The sequence below is a fragment of the Bactrocera oleae genome, chromosome 3 (assembly GCF_042242935.1).
Source record: "Bactrocera oleae isolate idBacOlea1 chromosome 3, idBacOlea1, whole genome shotgun sequence".
Classification (NCBI taxonomy): domain Eukaryota; kingdom Metazoa; phylum Arthropoda; class Insecta; order Diptera; family Tephritidae; genus Bactrocera; species Bactrocera oleae.
In genome coordinates, this window is record NC_091537.1 from 17,067,519 (window position 1) to 17,081,773 (window position 14,255).

At 33.9% G+C, this 14,255-nt stretch overlaps 1 protein-coding gene and 1 long non-coding RNA gene across 2 annotated transcripts in view; one reads left to right on the plus strand and one right to left on the minus strand.

Moving 5' to 3' along the window:
* S (EGF receptor activation regulator Star) overlaps nucleotides 1–14,255 on the plus strand; it is an 84,047-nt gene that overhangs the window by 20,601 nt on the left and 49,191 nt on the right. The gene's annotated exons all lie outside the window — the stretch shown is intronic.
* Nucleotides 2,593–5,232, minus strand: LOC106627527 (uncharacterized). The gene is made up of 4 exons (XR_011395689.1): nucleotides 4,374–5,232; nucleotides 4,112–4,249; nucleotides 3,898–4,035; nucleotides 2,593–3,772 (listed from the first exon to the last, which is right to left on the minus strand). It is a non-coding gene; the product is annotated as an uncharacterized lncRNA (long non-coding RNA).

Genomic DNA, 14,255 nt, shown 5'->3' on the forward strand with positions numbered 1-14,255 from the left:
ACCAAGTAAGAGCAAAAATTAATCACTTAATAGATAGCTAAAATTTACTATATTGATAAGTTATTTATCCAGGATTTTAGATTTTTGTTAAGAGATTTTTTATTACATGTTAGAATCTTCAAATTATTAGGAAGCATGTTAAAGTACTTATTTGCTATATAATATGCATTTTTAATGCTAATTGACTTTTTAATTTTTGGTAATGGTTGAGTATTAGCTCTAGTTTGTACTTGTTTGGTAAGATATTTTGATTTACACTTTTCTTAGTATTGTATTATAGCCTTAACAATAAAAGTTTTCTTAATGTCAAGTGGCAAATTAGTTTCATAATTGTTTTCAAAGAACTTTAATAAACGGTTTTGCATATTTGTTATAGGCTGCAGAGCATTTTTGTAGGCTCCACCCCAGGCAATTATTCCGTAATTGATTACACTTTCGAAAAGTCCATAGTATATAGTTTTTAAGATTTTTATGTCAACCCATTTACTCAATTTGAAAAAGAGGAAAGCAAAGTATCTGACTTTTTTGGCCAGCTCGTTCACATGAAAATTCCATTTCATATGTGTATCAAAGTACAGACCCAGATATTTGCTGTGATCTACTCTTGTGAGTTCTCTGTTGTTTATATTTAGTATATAATTGACGGGTATACTATCACAATAACTGCTAAAAAAATTTGTTTTTTTTATCATATTTAACATTAAATAATTTTTTTTTTTTGTTTAGTTTTAACTTTTTTAATTACCCTCGCGTTTGCTCTCAAAACACAGTTCTTAAGCAAAAAAAAAATATCAAGAAATAATAACAATAATTAAATTGTTATCTCCAAGTATGGTATTTAATGTTTAAACTGACGCATAAGTAGCTTTTACAGCCACTTTAAGCAATATACAGTGTCTACCAACAGCAATCGTACGCTATGCTCCAATTAACTGACAACAACTAAAAGATAAATAGTTGCATTAAGCACTAAATTCACTCCACTCACAACGCGAAAGTGGTAAAATGTGTAATTGTATTCATAAAAATGATTTACATATATGTAAGTATGTATCTTTTCGCACAACATCTTCGACATCTACATAACATTAATATTTAAGTAGCTTCTTTCTCCTCTGCTGCAGTCAGCATCTACTAATTTCGTTTAATACTCACTAAAGGTGACTTACTTACCGAAATAACACGCTTTGCGGTTGCTCTACGAGTTCACGCATTCATTAGTCTATTAAAGCGGTATTGTTTACCATATTAAATGAGAAATTTATGCCTTAAATGACGTAATTAAATTGTAATTGCACACATACACTTAACGCACATATGTAAATATTTTTTATTCTATTAATTTCCGGGCATAGACCGTATATCATGGGAGGATTTTTTTTCATTGTAGAATAAATATGTGCTTAGATATCTATGGTATGTAAGTATATATTTTTTATGGTTAACCTGCTGCTGTGTTCTTCAGTTTTTTATTTATTACAGTGGTGGGTGGGTTAATTGCAACACCAGAAATAAATTAAAAAAAATATATTATGTTTATATCCCGAAATATATATTTATTTTCAACTATCCCATTTTCAAAACATGTTTTAAATTTTTAATTTTTGCTGTACTTTGTTTTACATATATTTCAGAATATTCTTTGACATTGATTGATATCGCAAATAGTTTCGGAGATATGAACATATTTGTAATAATTTTTTTTCTCGAAGCGTTGTGTTCAGAGTCGGTGAGGAACATTTCGCCGAAACGTTTAAATTTTCACATTATCATCTTCGATATACATATGTATTTGTCCAGTAATAATCAAAGGAATATGATTTACTCATATTTTTAAGCCACTCTGAACTGTAATATTTTTCACAAAACCCGACTCGTTTGGGAAGTCTTTTTGTCAAAAACCAAAATTTGGACTAGATCCTCGATCATCACCTTTATTATTCTATAGTAATAATACTTTTTTTTGGCTTTTGAATTTGAAATAATTTTAAGCAGAAAAAAAGCAAAAAAAAAAGATTGGAGATCGGCTACGGGATCAAGGAAATCCAATTTTTTTCAACATTAATAGTCCATTATTAAAGTACATACAATTTTGTAAATGCAATTTGTTGTTGTTGTAGGGGCCAAGTTGACAGTCTTTGTTTAAAAAACTGAGTCCGTTCCGGTTACGTAGACCCGAATGTCGTGGGAATGGTAAATGCACAATTTTTATTTACGCTTTTTTCTGACATGTAAGTTTAACTCTTTAGCTTCAAGTAAATCTAAAAATATATGTTAATCTAAATAAGATATAACATTTTTAGGTCCTACAATATAATACATTTTTAACAAAAATTTCATTTACTTTTGCACTGTCGAGGCAATACCTTGGTCCTTTTCTTCAAATACCTTATCACCAAGTCATTCTCTATCTCCGTTTTCGTTCTGTTCCTAATTCGCTATCTCTCTTCTTTCTCTGGTCCTCTTTTTAATTCTGTCTCTCCATGTTCTTGCACTACAGTCATATTTAATACTTTAATTTTAAATAATTTTTTCGCCAAAAATTCCAACAATAAAAAAAACGTGTCAAGAAGTATTGTAGAACAAGTCCCAACAATCTCTGCAGCATTAAAAACTATCTGCAAAACCTATAGCTTCACAACTCTCTCTCTCTCTCTCTCTCTCTCTCTCTCGACTATATTACAATTAAAGTCATAATTTGTAGCTTAAATCAATTTATATTTAATACAATACTTTGCTTTTATGTTATTAATTCGACAAAAGTGCCAAAATTTACTAAAAAGTAAAACTTAAGGGTTGCATTTTATTTCAAGTTGAATAACGGTAATTATAAAATATAAAAATTGCATAAAATAAAATTGAATTCGTACCCATAAAATATAAATATATTTTTTCCGATATATAAGCTGCACTGCATTTTTACTAACCGCCACTGTATCATAATGGCCATTCGCTTGGGCGATCGATTTATTAAAACTTAAATATGCCGCTTTTCTAATTGACTTGAATGACGTTAGTAAAACTTGTTTATCACTACATGTTTAGCTTATTAATTTTTATAGAATTCGAACAGTTTTCCAGAAGAAAGTAAAGAAAATCAACAAATTAGTGAATTGACATTGTTCTGCATACATATAAATTTATGGGAATATAGTTGTTTACGCAGCGCCCACCAAGGGTGACGAGTTGCGCACGTTTTTTTTTTACCTGCCGAGGTACAGGTACAGGTTCACTTCCCAATTCATTTATAACTCATAACTCTTTTTATTACACGTGAATATTCTAGTGAAGAAGAAACCAATTTGATTTGTCATTTCTGTTGCATGCGCATACAAATTATGTACTTACACACCTACACACATATTTGTGGCATTATTTTGCCTCCATCGATACTTTGTTGTTGGTTAAATCACTTAGCACATGCTCGGAACTCGGAAGTCTATAGACCAGTTTAACGATTTAATGTGAAATTTGTTGAGTTAGCTCATTGTTGCTGTTATTGTTGCTGTAAAATTCCCGAGATAACATTGCTAGGCGTACATTTCCATGAATATCTATAGACTTAACAAGTATTTACCAGGCAGGTACAGCATATTTATTTAGGGTTAAGTCGGTGGTAGTAGATAAAGAATTGCTTGTTAGGCCACTATTAGCACTTCATTAAGTGGACGTTGTCATATGGCACCTACTTACATACATACATATATATATATGTTTATATGCATCCACAAAGGTTCTTATACCACTTCGAAGAGTTGACGAACCTCGAGTTCTAAATAAAATAAATTCTTGTTTATTTTTGCCATTCATTTGAGTATCGACAACATATGCGCATGCATACGTACATATGTAGGTATGTATGTGTTGTATGTATTCGCATGACGCTTCAGTATTTACCTGTAAATAGCCTTGTTGACATTTCGCTGTTCGACATCGTCACTCCGTCGCTTTTATTTGCACACTTGATGAACAATTGTTGTTTCGTCAACATTTATTAGTTAGCCTTATCAGCGCTCTACTCTTGTGTTATTGTTACTTTTTGTCATTATATTGTGCCATAAAATATAATATATGAATGAACGAGTTAATATTATTAAAATGTAATAGGTACCATATGTACTTGAGAAGCGCTTAGTTCGCACCTTCGCCTCTGATAAGATTATTATATTGTTGCTACACGCCTTTTATGTTGCTCATAAGCCATAAGCATACAGTTATGCACATTGAAATAGGTACTAACGCTTTGAAGCTGGAAAAATAAGAATTTTTTAATTGAAAAGTTGTTTTATATTTTTAATTTTTTTTTTGTAAAATCATGCACTGAAAAGCCTTTGGTCTGATCGAGAAATCACGCCTTATCTCAGAGTACTAACCTTAAGCTATTGTCAAAGCTTCATAAAATTTCATTCAATCGTTTTCAAGTTTGTGGTCTCAAAGTAGCGCTACCTCTGTTCCCACCCACCACATGCACCAGATTTGGTTCTTAGTGACTATTTCTTTTTTGCCAGACTCAAAAAGTGATGCAATGGAAAAAGATTTCACTCAAATGCGGATGAGATGAAAAAACGTCTATAATGAAGGCCTCGCAGTTTCAGACTATCGAACTGGTATCGCAATGTTGGAGGCCTGTTACAACAAATGCCTTGTTCCAGATGGAGATTATAACGAAGAATAAAGCATTCACAAAGAAAAAACGTACTTTCATTCTCGGCCAATAACTTTTCAGCGCATGTAATACGTAAACATGTTTTATTGGTCACTTTTTGGGGTCTTGAGTTGAAAACTCCAATTCGTTTGTGCCATTTTATTTTCTATGTAAAAAAATCTTCTTTCTTTGAAATATTTATTTTCTTACGAACATTAACGAACAAGTACGAACTACTCTTTCAAATATTTTCGCTCATATTATCGGATTAGATTAAATTGGATTTAAACATTTGCCAGTGGCTACGAAAATTGTTGTTGTTGTAACGGTTATCTAATGCCCGTTTGGGGGGTAAGGTTCAAGCTTCTTTTCTTCGAACTCATCTAACGGAAGGCCCAGAAAAATTCTCTACCGTTGATTTCGTTAACTCACACAAAGCGGTGCTGCCACTTATAGTTTTATTTTAAGTTTTTACATTCCAATTTATTTTAGTCTCTTTTTGATAAATTAAATGGAAGTAGGGATCTCGTAATATTAAATCCAAACCAATCTTGCCACTTTTCAATTTTTTTTTTTAATTTTTGTTAAATTTTTTTCAATATATATTATTGTCCTTTAACACTTCGATCAATTAAGTCGAAACAACAGTGATTCGGTCAAATTAAGTCGAAACGGTGTTGCCACTTTTACCATATATTGATTTATTATTCAACTGTTTTTTTTTGTTTTTGGTTAAATTTATGATTTCATAAAATTAAATCTAAACCAGTGTTGCCACTTATGAGCAATCATATGATTTTCAGTGTATTTATTACATTTGTAATTAATTTTGATTCGTTGTTGTTGTTGTAGCGGCATAAAACATTCCTGAAATAATTTTGAAGAATGCTGCCGAGTTGACAGTCCGTAGCCGGATAAATTCCGAGTCCGTACCGGTACGTCCATAGACCTAATAGTCGTGAGAACGGCAATTTAACAACGGTACCTATTTTAATGTCCATATGTGTACATAACTTCAACAAACATACTATATATATTATATTATATATTACTTTTATTCGTCATTCACATGATTTTTATTGCTATTTGATTTTCTTCGTTATTTACTTGCCTTTTTTTTTCTTTGCACTTGTCCATTTTTCACAGCACATATTAATAAATCTTCTTGATAAATAAACATTTGGATAAACTTTTTGGCGAACTTCGTGTGCTCTTGTTGTTTTGCGCCTTTCACCCACTTCAAAACAGCTTGTACAGATGTAGTGTGTCTGCATTGCATCCATTTACCGTTTTGTTGAAATATATACCGAGTATGCCGCAGCGTTGTGGCATTTGCGAGTGAGTGACCAAGTGTTTATTTAGATTATTATGCGGTTGGTTGAAGGCGAGACGTCGACGAAGGCGGCCAATTGATGAATGATCTTGAAAATAAGTGCTTCGCAAATGTACTGAGTCAATGTACAAGTATTTAGTAGCTGTGAATGTATAAATGTCAGGATATCGTTGGCTGTGGAGAGTCCATAAAATTGCTGATCGTTTGCCTGCTTTTTTCAATATTTCTTTCTTATTGATTTTGTCTTTTGTTTTTGTATTGATTTTTCGATATTTTTGTGTTTTGGTGCCCCTTTTAGCTTTGAACTTGACCCAAGTGAAGGTGCGATAGTTGATGGTTGGGTGCCTCCTGTGTTTGTGTGGGTGTAATTTGTGAACTGCGGAGAAATCGTGCTTTGAAAAATATTTTAGCTACATTATATTTTGAATTTATTTTCAGTTTTTGCATTGCAGTAAATACCGGTGATTTATATGTAGTTATAAATATTATAGAATATTTGCTAGTCTGACTTGGTTTGTTGTACAGAATGATAGAGCATGATTGATCAATATCTTAATTTTTTTTTCTTTTCTTTGAGTATTTGTCTGGAAATTCCTCGAATATGACGTCAAATAAATTTGGAAATCATTTCGAAAAAGTAAAAATTTCTAACGTGTATTCTTCTGCACAAAAATGCTAAAAAAAAGAGACTTTGATGCATCATACAACAACACCCACACCTTATTTCGGTTTTTATTTTTAACAATTTTCTAAATTTATTAGCTTATAAGTTGAAATCCCTTTTCCACTCTGTTTGATGTTGTAGGTCTAAAACTTTTTATAAACAGTCATTTCAAATATTTTTTAAAACATCAAGTTGTTTTTTTTTTTCAATAATAAAATATTTTAGTTGCCTGCCATGCGATACTCGTAATTCTAGTAATATAAATCTCCCTTCTTGCTGAGGTTTAGTCCATAATAAACACTACAGCAAAAACAAAATATACAACAACCACAATGCGACCACATTGATTTGCGGAGCAGACAATTGTGGTTACACTTTTTAAAACCACAAAATACAACAATTTCCAACAAAAACAACCGAAACTTGTCAACAGCAACAAGACCAAGGGTAATTTCCAGTACAGTAGTTGTTTGCAGGTAACTTATGTATAAACAACTTTTGTTGACAATGTAGCAAATTGTTTGTTGCTATGTTGTCGATTTAGGAAAAGGGTGAAGACACCAAAAGTAAAAACACAGAAAATAAAAGAAAAAACACGTTTTTCGCCATACGAATAGTTTCCAACACTTTCTAATGAAAATGCGCACAAAGCTACTAAGCAAAGCACCATAATGACTCAAAAGTGATGCACGGTGGTTGGCTGACGCCGCGCAATTTGTAGGTGAATGACTGTGAAAACAATGTTAACTCATGTATTTAAAGACAAAAGACAGATAAAAGACGGTTGAAATGCCAAAATGGCAGTAAATTTTTGTTAAAAGTGTAGGCACATTACTTCATATATCAAATTTTTTAATGAAAAAAGGTGTGCGAAGAAATATTGTAGTGCTGCAGGAACAAAGGTAATTTAAGTGTTGGAAAGCGAAAAATGTTTGAGTACAAAACAAAACAACTGAATCCTATATATGACTAATTTTACAACATTTTAAGTACTGTTAAGATTACAACTGTGTTTTTATAAAGTTCTAAGTTAAAGAGTGGGGTTTTCATGTTTTTGTTCCTGGTCCACGTCAAGTCTTACAAGATTATTATCGAGCTAGATCGAGAGAGTGAGGTGGTAAAGCGATATAAGGATAAACAAAAGAACACATACATGTAGAAGTCGATTCGAATTTCTTCAGGTGTGCAACAGGTTGCATTGTTCCACTAAAATATAAATATTTATTATAAAGTTACATTCTATATAGATCCGGTATCGATTTATATGTCCAAAATACTTTTGGTGTGAACACCTGGCACTGGTGACTGTCTGCAGTGCTGCCATATTTTTTGAAAAGAGAATAGTGCATCCAATTTGGGCATGTCGTGAGTCAGAAGCACAATAAATGATATTGTCTTCACGCATACGAATTACTACGATGTGCTGTGCACTTCCTATACAACAAACTTCTCAAGTTAAGATATTACAGACACTCACTAGAACTCAAACTATTGTTCTACATACACTTAAAGCGAAACAGGTGTGTGAACAACAGCATAATTAATAATCGTGGGGAATGAGAAAGTGTTGAAGGAAGGCATGCGGAATCTAAGTACTACATTTCGCTTCCCGCAACAAGCATACAAGCGCTTACCAACAAAACTAAGACCTTTAGAAACTAAGTATGAATGTTAAACAATAACAGAAACATAGCAGAAGCAAGTAACGAGCGTCGACTGGGCGCCATACCAAGTCAATGAAGGTTGGTGGTCAGTCGGTGGTGGTCCGCTGTTGCCCTGTGGCACTTATATTGCAAAGCGGAAGATTTTCAGCCGCCATTTTGTAGACAAACTACCAACGTAACTCAACTTTACCTGCCTTACAGAGCAAATTCTACGTTAGGCTCTCTTAACCATTTCGGCCTAGTCAGCTAGTTCGACAGTTAGTCGGTGCAGCTTCGCTACTTACTACGTGCACTTACGCCTCGCCTCGGTGTCCGTTGCTTGGGCTGAGTGTTGGGAAAATGTGTCAACGCACATGTGACCGCTTACGTACCCAAGCGTTGGCTGGCTTCAACGTCAGGCGACCCGTTAAATGAGCGCCTATCTAAAGCGCCTAAGGGCACTCGCATTAAAACACCTTAAATGGCACACAGGGGATTGTAATGTTTGTAGTTGTTGCATATGTATGTATATATAGACACGTGCGTACTTTTGCGTGCGTGTCAAAGCGTGAATCTTTGCCACTGTCGCAATTGTTCTGCAATGTTGCAATCAAATATTAAAATATTTAAACGTGCGTTTGTTTTTGTAGGCATTTTGGTCTGTCACTTTTGTCTTCAATAAATTTTTGTTTGAAATAATATTTTTTTTTTATATTTTTGAAAATAATTTTTTTTCTGAAAATATATATTTTTTAAAATTTTTTTTTATTTTGCTCATTGTGTGTGTCTTCATTAATTTTATGGCCTTATTTGTTGCGTGTCTGCATATTGTCTCATCATACCGCTACTTTGATGCCTCATGCCACTTTCTACATGCCGCTGCGGTTACACCGTCCCTCTGTCGGCTGTCAAGCTACATAAATGCACTCACGCACATTTCTGCGGTTCGTTGATTTTCGGTTGTCGATTGTGGTGTATTTGTTGTTGTTATATTATGTTTTTTGCTTTTGCAGTAGCTGTTGTATGTGTAATAAATCATATTTGAAGTTTTGTTCAAAAATTTTGTGTAATGGTTTAATTTTTGTTGTTATATATAGTATGTGACATCAGGATGTTTTGTCACCTGCAAATAAATTATAGACCCTGGAACATGCGCTAGCTAATTTGTAACAGGTGTGATTGTTATGCGGCAATAGTGTTGTTGTCAGATATTTTAGGAATTGCTCGGTGTTTTTTAACTGAGGAAAATATATGTGATGCCTTAGTCTAGCCACTATGGGATGTTCTAATCTTCAATTTTAGTTCACAGTTTCTATAGAAATGTGTTCTGGAAGTCCGTTTATAGATCATTAAGTTCTCAAAATTTACTTGTTTCGCACTATATCTAAGGATTTTGTACTTAAGATACCCGACTATTCTAAATCGCCTGTTTTAGACTCAATTAGACTTTTTATTCATAAAAGATGGCACTGTCTAATTTTCTTCGACTGAAAATCCCTAAAATGAAAGTTCTCACTTGTATATAGCTGATAATCCAGCTAATCAGAAGTTTTGGTTTAACAGTACTTACATTTGTTCTACATCAGATTCTGAAGTTAATTATTCATTTATTCCTTATTAAGGTTATGACATACCTCTGGCAACAATCCTTAAATACGAATTCAATTTTAATTCGGGTTGATCCGGTTTCATGAAAAATAATAATTTAGAAAAAAAATATCAATTCGCCATGAATATCTAGAGCACAAGTAAATAGTCTATTCTTCTTTTTTCGCATCTTTTTAAAAATTATATATAATAAATGTAGTAATGGTAATTTTATGATATTGTTTCTTAAAAACACGACCAATCTTCTATACATCAAGAAATTATATCTTCACTCGAGCAAAATAAGGTTTTCAAAATCACCGTCATTTCAACTCCATGTTTTCCATTGTTCAGATTTATATACTTTTTAATGTCGAACATAATGTTTTATGGGCGTCTACAGGCACTCACCCACAAAACACCTTCAAGCTATTACTTTTGTTTGGCAAATTACAAGATGGAGTCTACACGCTTTTCTACTTGAAAGTTTTGCCGGCGCAATTTATATACCGTAAGGGAGCTGAAGTCTCAGTGAGTCAAAGCAATTGCATAAAAAGTATGTAAAATGTGTGTTTACTTTAATTATATGATAAAAGCAGAAGCAGAAAAATTTAATCCATGCATGCAAACGACGCTATTATATCCCTGCAAGCTCTAGCAAAAATAAAAAGTCCTGGTACTGCTAAAAGCTAGCTTGAATCAAAGCAAAACTTTTATTTAGACCGTAGCCCTTCGTGCTGGCGATAAGTTAGAAATATTGGAGGATCCTTGCATGTTTATGCCTATTCATATTTTTTGGATATGATTTTTTTGCGATGATATTTTTATACTCTCGCAACCTGTTGCTACAGAGTATAATAGTTTTGTTCACCTAACGGTTGTTTGTATCACCTAAAACTAATCAAGTTAGATATAGGGTTATATATATATAAATGATCAGGATGAAGAGACGAGTTGAAATCCGGGTGACTGTCTGTCCGTCCGTCCGTCTGTCCGTCCGTCCGTGCAAGCTCTAACATGAGTAAAAATTGAGATATCTTTATGAAACTTGGTAGACATGTTTCATGGTACCGTGAGACGGTTGGTATTGCAGATGGGCGTAATCGGACCACTGCCACGCCCACAAAACGCCATTAATCAAAAACAAATAACTTGCCATAACTAAGCTACGCAATAAGATACAAGACTGTTATTTGGTACACAGGATCACATTAGGGAGGGGCATCTGCAGTTAAAATTTTTTTTAAAAAAGTGGGCGTGGTCCCGCCTCTAATAGGTTTAATGTGCATATCTCCTAAACCGCTAATGCTATAATAACAAAATTCACTGGAAGCAAATGTTTTTAGCACTTCTATTGACGGTGTGAAAATAATTGAAATCGGGTGGCAACTCCGCCCACTCCCCATATAACGGTACTGTTAAAAACTACTAAAAGCGCGATAAATCAAGCACTAAACACGCCAGAGACATTAAATTTTATCTCTGAGATGGTATAAGATGACTTTATAGGAACCGCGTTCACAATTAGACAGTGGGCGTGGCACAGCCCACTTTTAGGTGAAAACCCATATCTTGAGATCTGCTTAACCGATTTCAACCAAATTCGGTGCATAACGTTCTTTTCATGTTTCTATGTCACAGTGCGAAAATGGGCGAAATCGGACTACAACCACGCCTACTTTCCATATAACACCATTTTAAATTCCATCTGATTATTTCACTTTCCACTATGCAAATCAGGCAACAATGACTGTATCGGGATAAAACTTTGCGTGAATAATGCGATTAAAGTATGCCACCTTGTGGCCAAAAATTGTCTAAATCGAACCAAAACTGTTTAAGCCCCTAAGTACTAAATATGTGGACCCCAGTGCCTATAGTTGACCTTCTACCGAAAATATCAGCCAATCCACAAAGAAATCTCAAACGAGTATACTATTTGACTTTGCGAGAGTATAAAATGTTCGGTTACATCCGAACTTAGCCCTTCCTTACTTGTTTATGCTTATTTCTATGTTTATGTTTTGCCATTTGCGAAATTACTGTTCTTATTTTTGTTGCCATTTGTCGTTTGCCGTAGCATTTGATGAGATTTTGTTCGCAAAAAAGGTCAAACACCTTTTCCGTGTTGCCAGCCCATGACTTTAAATGAATTAAGTGATTTGTGTGTGGTGGAATTATTTGTACACTTCGGGCTCTGGTTACATATTTTTATAGCTATCATAACTCCTTAATGTATGATTTGAAATTTTTTTTGAAATATTTAAATATTTTTATGGGTTATTGATTACGAATTGGAAATTTTCAAATCCTGAAAATCTACTGATCACACATTTTGAGTTAATAAATATTTATGTATTCAATATACGTGAGTGCGAGATAAACTCAGACTGAAAACCGGGTTCTTGAGACATATATGTACATATGGTATTCTTGGTATATTTTAGATGACCACTTGGAAAAATTTCTTTTTCTTCAAAATCACACCTCCAGTGTTCCTCTTCTTGACAGCTAGTGGCAAATAATACACATCAAAATTATGAAACTCTAACTCGACCATTTTATTGACTGCCTGGAAGTTAGTAATTTTGAATGATGTGTTGCAAATAAATACAAATGTGAATATGTTCTTGAAAGAGCTAGCGATATTTCGTGAAAAGCAAATTCAATAGAGCAAACGTACATATGTTTAATCCAATCATTTTTTGGTATCTCCCTCTTTCCTATTACAACGAAAGGCCTGTGGTCATCCAGAATCATTAATCATTCAATCTACTGTGAAATCAAACATTTGGAAGACATTACGACCCCAGCGCCATCTATTCGTTAGATTTGCGATCTGAATATTTAAGATGATGAAGTATGAGCTTCAAATACATATTAAATTCGCCGATAAATATGTTTCTTTTTAGAAAAAACTCAATCCCATTGTCTCCAGTGGATAAAGTTTTGGTCCAAATATTTTTCGCCGGAGCAGTGTACGTTAAGTTTGCCACGAAATTTGTAACACCAAGAAGTAAACATCGAACCCCTATAAAATGTATATATCAATGACCAGCGTGAGGTGTTGAGTCGATTTAGCCATGACCATCTGCTTGTAAGTCTGTCCGACTGTAAATACCCGAGCAAATCTCTCAGTTTTTGAGACATCGATCTGAAATTTTGTTCACGTCCTTTTCTCCGCAAAATGTTGGTCATTCGCCGGAACCGCCATTATCAGACCGCTATAAGATATAGCTGCCATACAAACTGACCGATAAAAATCAAATCCTTGTATACAATTTTTTTTTATTTAACAAGATATCTTTTCGAAATTGGGCATAGATTATCGTCAAGGGCAACGCTGGAATTTACGAACATATTTTTCAGATCGGGTCACTATAGCACATAGCTGGCATACAAACTGACCTTTAAAAATTAAGATAAATATCTTCATAAAAGTTATTTTTTGTTATTGGTCAATGTGAGAGTTTTTCTTGGAACAATTCTGTGTGTATAAAAATGTATTTTAATTTTCAATGAAACGTATGTGACATGCTTTTGTTTTCTTTATAATATTCTTCCGTGTATTTTAAATGTTTATATGTACAATATATAGAAAATATTTTTTTTGTAAAACTTTTAACAAACGCTTTAATTGTTTCACAAATAATCTAGAATTTTTTTTGTACCCTCAGTATATGCAACTACTTCGCTTAGCTCATTGCGAAAATACCTACATAAATTAAAGCCGTAAGAAATTTATGTACTCCAGTACAAAGGCTTACGTGACGCCTTTGTCGCGTGCCAACCAACGCGTATAATCCCGCTTGCTTTCAAGTCAACTTCCCTACATTTCGAAATGCTTTGAATTCTTCCGTATTTTTACTGCGATTTTTGCTGCCGATTTGTAGCACGTTAATCCAAATCGAATGTCGGTGCAAAGCATGTCATTGATGTACCACGGCGATAATGCTATAAAAAGCGTACGCATGCACTGCAGAGGGGAAAGCGAAGACAGAAAACACAACAAAGTTACAATTATTGACCGAGTGAGGGCACGAAACACGCGGCTGCCACGGTAGAACTAAGTTGATTTCCACTTCACGATTTCACTCATACGATTTGATTGCATTGATCGCATTACGCAATATAGTGTGTGGCACACACTCATACGAGTACTTTGTGGCAACTTTAACGGCAGGTGTTTAACCCTTATTGGTTGCTACATACTGCTCCACTATTGCCATTTTTACTAACCTCTTCTTTCTGCGCTTAAAGTGAATTGCCGAGCGCGTAAATACGCCGCCGACAGCAGTCAATAATAAAAGTGTACGAGCTTCGTGCGGCACTGCTTGGCTATTTGCTGCGCCCATTATTGTTGCTGTTGTTGCCAGCGGCGTT